The following is a 9361-nucleotide window of genomic DNA, read 5'->3' on the forward strand; positions in this document are numbered from 1 at the left end:
TAATAAAAAAAAATCATATTTACTGTAAAAGTAACAAACCTAAAGGGTAAAATTAGATTTGGTTTCGTTCTGTAAGAAAAAGGCCCAATTGGCTCTTTACTACTAAAGGTTGCAGAAAAACAATGAAAGCTAATTCAATTCAATATTTTTTAATACCAAGACATATCAAATGTGAATACCTATTTTTCATCTAACCTAATAAATCCTAAAATAGGGCCAATAAACACTACTGGTGAGCTAATTTCCATATATGTTAGTTTGCTGCTCTCAGCTAGTTCTTAGTTGTGTCCCTTTAACATGTAGATTTCATCTTTTTCATTTCATTGTTATCAGAACTCAATCGTTATTTGTTCCTGTCTTGTATCAGGGAGGTATGATAATCGTCCATCGTGCGGTTTATGCTAATGAAAGCATAATTTCACGTGTCATTAACCCCGAAGGCCCTCGCTCGTGTACACGCTCGGCTTCTGCTTCCCTGAAGAATCAGGTCATCCCTGGAATGATTCGAACGTGAACACGCAGACTGAGCACGCTCCCCGCCTGATGGCAGCGGAGTGTAGCCATGCTTGAACGGACCAAATGACTGACGGCAGTCGCTCGGCGGGCTCGCTGCGCCCTGTGTGCATCCATCTGTGTGAGCTGGTCATTGAGTCTGCAGCCTGTTCGCCTTTATACTGCGCGGTCATTAAAGGATATTTAGCTAATTGTTTATTAAAGGAGGATTTCATGTGTTAGTAAAGAGAGCATCCAAGGTTTGATTCATTATTCAGGCAGATCACCTTTTGTTGTACAATTTGATGAAATGTTAGCTCGTCTGTGGAGCTTTGCAGCTTCACCAGTGATGAACCAGAAGGAAAAAAGACCCAATAATATAAAAAATGTTGCGAGAAACACTTATATAACACACAATCTGTGACAAATCCATAACTCTTTAAGCAACAATGTGAATCAGATGCAGAAAAATGTGCTTTTCCCCTCAAAAAGAATCTTTTCTTAGGTTCAGAATTTATTGGACTTATATTAATTGTGTAAACGGTTGAAGAGTTATGTCAAAAAATTGTCTGCACTAGGTAAAATTTTAGTGTTTAAGGGTTACCTCTATAGCCTAATTTCAGTGTGAGGCCCATATGATTCACCTTTGGGTGGAATTGGTGGGCCCCTGGTGGGTTTGTCCGCGGGTTCCATGGTGGACCCAACTTGTTCGCCCACACTGACTTATGTGGGGACTCGGTGGTCTGGGCTTTGCTTACCCAATGGACAGTGCAGTGAGCTAACAAGCTGCCCGGCGGAAAGCATAGCGAGCCAGACTACTGAGTTCCCACTCAAGCCATACTGGCCCGACATTGAAATAGTCGCTGGGGAGGTTTAATTGAGTGGAAATGCTCGCCAGAATTAACTGGACTGTCCCGTACTACACCTTAGCGTACTGGACCGGACCACTCAGTGGTAATCATTCGTATCGCATTTCTGAGATTGGCATGATCAAAAATCTCCTTAAAAACCTAGTGTATATACAACGGTCTGCATTTTTTAAGTGTATTGTGTTCTGGATCCTGATTGACTGTAGACCTCGTCAATTAGTCTCCTCTGTGTCATGTCTTCTGTACAGAATACACCCAGTTTGGCAAATCTACATAAATCTTCAATTGTGATCAGGTTTTTTTACTATTAATTCTTAGCTAAACACCCAGTTGTTGTTTATATTTTGTGGTTAATTTTATGTTTTCGGACAATTACCAGTGGGAAGCCCGTTCAGTGTTGTAAAATTGGGCTACATGCAATATGCAATATATGCAACACATCATAAATTACACTATCTACATCTTATCAAAATATATTTAGAATTGTTTTTGTGGATTTTATCAAAAGGTTTTAAAAAATGTCTTAATTCTAAAAAAAAATGTGAATTTTCTGTTAATTCTCTAATGTTGTGGTCTATACACGGTTAACCTCGTGGCATATTTATTAAGAACAGGTTTCTTCATGACGACTTTTGACGATTGCGCCACTCAACTCACGTCCCTAACCATCCAAACCTGCGTCTCCTTATAGACAAAAATAAACATTACATCACAGTTAGCAATAACACTCATTGTTTGAACTTTAGGGCATAAAATCAACTCTTTCAACATTTCTTGTGAGATCAAAGCAGAATTTTCCACATGGATTGATGGCTGGACAACACCAGGCATGACAGGGTTGACGTGTACTTCTACACGGTTAACAATTTAGAGTACAGAGCTGCGATAGCAGGGATGTTTTGTTCCTGAAAGTCATTTCAAAAGAATTGCTGCCTTCAAGAAATTGCAAACATGTGGTGTAGGAAAAATCTAAAGGATATTAGATGATTTCCACTTTCTTGTATTACACTGAAGTACATGTTGAGGCTTGCAGAGCAGAAAAGACTTAGAAAAAGTTCTGTTTTAGATTTTTCTTGAGAATTGGGCAATCATTGATACCAAGAACATACTGATGTTCTGTTCATGAAGATATAGATGCATATCTTTTACATCTTAATTGTTTTTTCAAATGCTTATATCATTTTTTGAGTTTTAAGAAGCACTGTTGGCGTGCTATAAGTATTGTTTTATTCTTCTGTTATTGCTGATACTCCACAATGGTTTAAACTATTGTGTTGATTAGTTATTATTTTTCTGTTGTGGTTGGCTATGTTCAGGAAAACTGAACATAAAACAGAACATTTTTAAAATAATTGACAAGAGAAACCAGATAATTAACTAGTTAACTGATTAATTAGAAAGCACTTTTTATTAAATACAGTGCTTCCTTGGATCAGTTACATTGTTTGAACGTTTATGGCGCTTGTTTACAAAGCTGCTGTACTTGATGGATTGTTGTGGTGTTGTTGGTCATATGTACTGTGTTTCAACATATTGAACTAAAAAAGTGAAAGTATTGTTCTCTATCTCAGCTTGACTTATCTGTCCTACTCACTCATTCCCAAGTTCTCACATATTGACGTTTGGTTAAGGACCTCTCTGCGTCACTTGTTGATGTTTTGGGTGTCCCTAACTCGTCATTCTTTGACATGTTGGCTGTTCGTAAAATCAAGGGTCCGAAACCCTTGGGACGTGGTACCAGACGCGGACTGCTCCTCAGGACATGCCCAGGACTGGTACTCTACCCCAGTACCAGTACCCTAACCTAATACCGGTACCTTAACCCAGTACTGGTACCCTACCCCGGTATCAGTACCCTAACCCAATACCGGTACCCTGACCCAATACCGGTACCCTGACCCAATACCGGTACCCTGACCCAGTACCGGTTCGCGTCTGATTCCACGTTCAGTTCACGCCTGATACTGCATCTGGTACTGGTTCGGATCCAGAACAGCATCCGCTACCACCTCCTGTGCTGGGTTAAGCTACCAGTGCGCTCCACCTCATGGTACTATTTCAGTTCTAGTTTGCGGCCCGGAGGTTGGGTAACCATGATTTACTAGGAACAGCCAGCACTTCAAAAAATTATGAGTTGGGGACACCCAAAACGGTGGTCAGGGGTTTAATTGGAAAACCAAAGTAAGACGCTAAACTACTCGTTTTCTCATAAATAAATAAATAAATATCACCTTGGCAGCATTTTAAATTGATACAAGTATCGGCATATAAAGTATTGCGATATTTCACTGAATCGATATTTTCTTACAACCCTACTTGATATGAAGATAAAAGGCTTGAAGAAAAATGAGAAAAAGAGTCGTCTGCATATTGGTGGACTTTTCCTCACTACACCAAGTCTGTCGTTAAAACTTATTCCAGTGCAGATCTAGTATAATCAAAATGTGAATGCAAAATAAACAATGTGACACATTTTTGTCTTTCCTTTTTTGCAACAGATTAATTCTGATCTATACACCCAAAATTTAAAGACATTTTTGGGGACTAAACTCACATTTCCAACGTATCCCTAAAGGTTCTGAGATTTTAATTGGATTTGATAGAAATCAGATTTTTTCCGGACTTCCATAACAAATCAAAGCACCGCTGTCACTCTTAGGTTAATGCACCCAGCAGGAATGGATATCTGGACACTTACAACCACTCCAAGTGCCAGGAGTTAATGAGTGTCCGCATTATAATAAATTAGTATTTTAATGATGTTGCCTTGATGGACCTACATTAACTTTAGCGGATAAGGAGGATAACCTTGGGCCCCCCCAGCATTTGTTCTTCACAGGAAAATGAACGCGGACACGATGACACAGAAACCAACACACACGTGTCGGGAAGGGTCAGTTGCAGCTCAGCTGGTGTGAAATAACATCTCCTGATCCTCAAACTGGAACGCCCTCACGCTGTGCCCCCCCACCCCCTCGCTCTAAAACAAGGCCCCATAGCAGGACTCTTAAACCTCACAATGAACAGAGTTGGATTTGGATCTGCTGTCACTTAGAGGACTAATACTATAATATTGTCACAGTTGATGATTATTTGAGAGTAGTACTGCAAAAGCTCAACACTGACAGAGAACAGTGGTAGTTTAAAATTTGAACTTTGGAAGTGTTAAAACAAGAAAGAAAAGTTTGTACTGAGGTTTTTTTTAACCAATTACGATTTTTTTTTTTAAATAAAATATCCAAAAGTCTTTAAACAATGTAAAACACTTACTAAGCTATAAATCATTTCACATGTTGTACTGTTCAATAGTTTTGCCATATTTTAATTATTGTGCAGAGATCTGGGGCAATAATTACATAACATCAATAAAACCACTTATTGTTCTTCATAAAAGGGCCATACAAGTTAGACATAAAGCTGGTTATTACAATCATGCTCACCCAGTTTTTAGTCATTCAAAATTAAAATTTAAAGATTTGGTTAATTATTTAACTGCAAAAATTATGCACAGAGCCCAAAATAAAATGCTGCCTAATAACATACAAAAACTGTTTAGGAATAAAGATGGAGGGTACTAAGAGGCCACGTTACGTCCCCTTGAGGTAAACCCGGCTCGGGTCTGGGGGGAGAAACTGAAGGGGACAATAACGTAAGCTGGACACCAATAAGAATAAAATGGAACACAGTTTATTAAATAAACCTAAAACGAGAGAACAAAAACGAAATAATTACTGTGCTCATTAAAAAAATTCAAACCAAATGAGTTGAAACCTTGCCCAAAAATAAAATAAGTCAGGGAGACAGCCATGTTGACCGTCGAAGTCAGTAGCTCCCTGCTAAGAGCTGCCTAATCAAAGCTACCTAAATAAATTAAACAAACAAAGCCAGCAAATTAAGACTACCAAGGTCCAACCCCAAACAAACATAACAAAACCCAGCAGTCTAAGAAGGCCGAGGACAAAAACAAGACCAAAACAAACCAGCGCCACACCAACTAGAAAAGGTCCAGCAGCAGGACGTAACGGGCCATTTCAGGTTTATAATAAATAAAACTCGTACCAGAAGAAAACAAGACAACAATTTCGTTTTGTGGTGTAATACGTTGAAAAGATATGACTGACAAAATCAAAAATTGTCCAACAATAAGGCAATTTAAACTCCAATACAGATCAAAAATGTACGTACATATGGATTCTCTTGTTCATAAGTAGTTTTTTTCTTTTTTGTTTTTTTTGCCTTCGTTGTCCCGCGTTAGTAAAGGGGGTGGGATTAAATAGGGTTTCTTTTAACTTCTTCCCTCCCCTTTATGATATATTCTGCTGCACTGGTTTTTGTTTGTTCTTTAGTGTTGTCTGTTATGACTGTTTCTGATGTTCTAAATAGTGTTAGAAATAAACTGAAACGTATATAACCCTTAAGACAAACGAGAGACACTAGTATCTACCACTAGGTAATTGTACCTTCTTGTTAGTCAACGTCTTTCTATGAGTTCAAGACAAAATGACATCACTTTTTGTCAAATTTGACATCAACTCCTGGGTTTTATAAATTCACTGTGGTGCATGTGGTCAATGATTTTATCTCTTGGAAGGTCCACTTTGTTTGGGAGGTGTTAAAACTCACTAGAACTTTTGATGGAGACCCAAGACATTAACTGAAAACATAGGTTTGGGCTCTTGTGTCAAAGTACAGTTCATTGACTGGTTTGATGTACTTTATTGGTGACCAGTTTGATTGATCAGATATAGAAGCTGTTAAATGAAGTGAACTGAGAAAAGTCAAACTATCGTGGTACATTTTTTTGGTTGAAGATGATCCAGCCTCTGAATAGAACCCGTTTTTTCTAATGGACATCAAGTAAATAGTGGCTGCATCTCTGTGTTCATGTCTGTATATCCACCCCCGCCCCCCATTAAAGTGTGCTGCGTTCACTGCAGCAGTAAATGTCAGTGCTCCGCTGACTGAATGGACGCAGACAGAGATAACTCTGGGGCACTGGACCCACTGACCTACACTCACACTAGCAGAAGCCACCTCAGAGGGGTCTTTCTATCATCTCTGACTCACATCCCTCCCATCTCGTAGCTGGTTTTTTTCCTCGTCATTTCCGAGCAAACGCTTCTGGAAGGTATTGCATTAAAACGGCAAATCCTTCAGCGTCTAGAACTTCTCAAAAATAGAGTGACGGTTGCTGACCCAGACCTCCTGGACACAATTAAGACTGTTTTATCAAAGGAAAGTCCAGTTTTACGTCTGTGAGGTATTTTCATTATGAGTAATGCATGTGATTTACAGCAGTGGAAACAAAATACCTGCTGCAGCTGCTGATTTAAGGTTTGCTGGAAGGAACATGAATAACCCAAAACCTTTAGTTTAGTTCGTGGTTTGAATGTGGCAATTCCTTTAATTGTAAGTGACAAACAGCAAAGGCGGCGTGTAGTTTTATCCACGAGGTGCAAAGACAACACAATCTAGGTTTAGCTGGAACTCCCCAATGACACGAGGAACCTATGAAAAAAGCATAAACGGCTTTACATTAACAGGAAAGTGCCTCTGATTCTCTGTGGGTAAATGTACTGACTGTGCAGAGAACTGAGAAACAGGTGGCTCCCTCATTTCTATTCTGGGGATACGGCGTTTGCAGCATTACCGCTACACGCGCCGTTTGTCCCCTCCAGCTATACGTTGTCCCATAAGATCCAATTATACTAATTATGTTTTAATAATGGCCTATTAGAAGCAAAACCGCAATGACCTGAGCGGGCAGTTGAGAGGAAAACTGAAACAGAACAAACAATAAAATGTAAACATTTTACGCATCCTTGCGACGGACAGTATCTGTGATAGGCTCCAGCAACCCTGTGACCCCAAAAGGGAGAGCTGTTTTTTTCTGCACTAAAATCCTTATTTCTTTTTTAAAAAAGTGAGTTTTATAATCCAGAGCACCTTGTCTGGATTAACTCTGGTTGTTTTTATTGATGTTGAAGCGGTTTTGAAATACGCTCTATGAAAATGTCAGTCTCTATTTTATGAGTTGCAAACAAGATTGGGTGTTTTTGTAAATATGCTAAAGTGGCTAACCTATAGTATTTCGGATAATGTTTGTTTACAAGGTTGGGAGTTAACATAGTCGCAGGAACACTGGTTCCAACAGCTTTAGTCTGTTTACATGCTTGTTACAAATAAAGTTAGTGTAGTCGCAGTAATCTATATTTTAGCCGTACCAGTCTGTTTTTTACATATTACTGACAAAGTTGGGAGTTAGCTTAGTTGCAGTAATGCTTGTTTTAGCGTTACCAGTCTGTTCTTTTACGTGTTACTAATAGTTGGGGATTCACGTAGTTGCAGTAACATTTCCTTTGTAGTGTCAGTCTGTTTTTTACAATACTAACAAGTTTGGGAGTTAGCATAGTCGAAGAACATTTCTTTTAGTTGTATCAGTCAATTTTTTATATGTTACCAACAAAGACGGGAGTTAGCATAGTCACAGCAACGTTTATTTTAGCGGTATCAGTTTGTGTTTTACATGTTACTAACAAAGTTCAGACTTAGCGTAGTCACAGTAACATTTCTTTTACCGGTATCTGTCTGTTTTTACATGTTACTAGTAAGGTTGGGAGTTAGCATAGTCGCAGGATTGGTTGTTTTAGCGGAATTAACCTGTTTTTTTATGCGTTACTAACAAAGACGGGAGTTAGCACAGTCGCACCAACTGTTGTTTTAGCAGTATCTGTCTGTTCTTTATGTGTTACTTACTAAGTTGGGAGTTACAGGTATTGTGAATACGCTAACGCAGCTGACGCTTCCAATGTGGCTAATGTGTAGCGTGTCACAAACAAGCTCCAGAGTTACCATGAGCTCAGTAAAGTCTGTTAAACTTATCTCTGGCTCGTTCATCTCGCTTCATGTGCCTTAAGCTAATTTCGTAAATCTTGCTTCAGGGTTTTTCTTTCACAGCTCCATTCCGATTTATGAAACACTTGGTGTCGTAGAATTCTGGCAGGGCACAAACAGCAGATATTAATTTCTCTTCCATTATCATTTTTTAATGGTTGACACTTCTGGGAATTAAAATGGATGTCATATAAATGTCATTACTAAATCCTGGTCCCTGATTGGTCAAAGTTTTACCAGATATAACTTTCAATGTGTGTCCAACGGCTGTACATAGAGCCTGAAAATGTTTGTAGAAACTTTATTGGTGGCGAGTGAACGCAAGAGTTTTCAACATGGAAGCATAAAATGTGCATATATATAGACTTTTCGTTGAAAGTTTCCACTTGAATGCGTGTTGCCGCGCAGAACTTATCTTTATAGTTGGCTCATTTACTGATGATGTGTCTTAGTAGTCCAGAGCACCCTATTGTGCAGAAAATGCGGTAAGCACATTTGGAAATCGAATGAATTTTTTGCATCGGTCCGTACAGATTTACACTTCGTCCATGTTTCTTTGTCTCGCTTTAGACCAAATGTTTGAGAGCAGCCAGGACTTTGTGCGGCACGCTGTTGCACAAGCTGGAATGGAGAACGACACACTGTTGGGGTACTTTGGTGATCTCTTTCTCAGTGTCCATAAGGACAGAAGCGGGAGTCACATTTCCAGCGAGAGGGGCTCTCCTGCACACTAAACCCCAGGTACGATCCCTGCGATGCCATGACTTGGAATGAGGTCAAATGCATATGGTACAGAGATTCCAGCCAAGTATCAGAGTGAGAGTGTAAAATCCCCCCGCCGCCCCTCTTCCCTTCTCCCCTGCCAGTACTAGGGCCTGAAGGCAAGGCTCCCTCACAACAGACGGGACTCCCACTACACAGCCTGCAGGGTGGAGCTGTTTCACTGTAAGAAAAAATCAAAACGTTGCCAGCAACTCCTGAAGTCCAATCACGTCATAGAGGCCAAAACTGTTGTTTTCCCAAATTTACAAAAAAAAATTGTAAGGATTTCACAAAAGAGGAATAGCCAGGAGGCAGCAGGTTGTAGACCAGAAGGGTCTCTATTC

The sequence above is a fragment of the Oryzias melastigma genome, linkage group LG2, assembly GCF_002922805.2.
Source record: "Oryzias melastigma strain HK-1 linkage group LG2, ASM292280v2, whole genome shotgun sequence".
Taxonomy (NCBI): domain Eukaryota; kingdom Metazoa; phylum Chordata; class Actinopteri; order Beloniformes; family Adrianichthyidae; genus Oryzias; species Oryzias melastigma.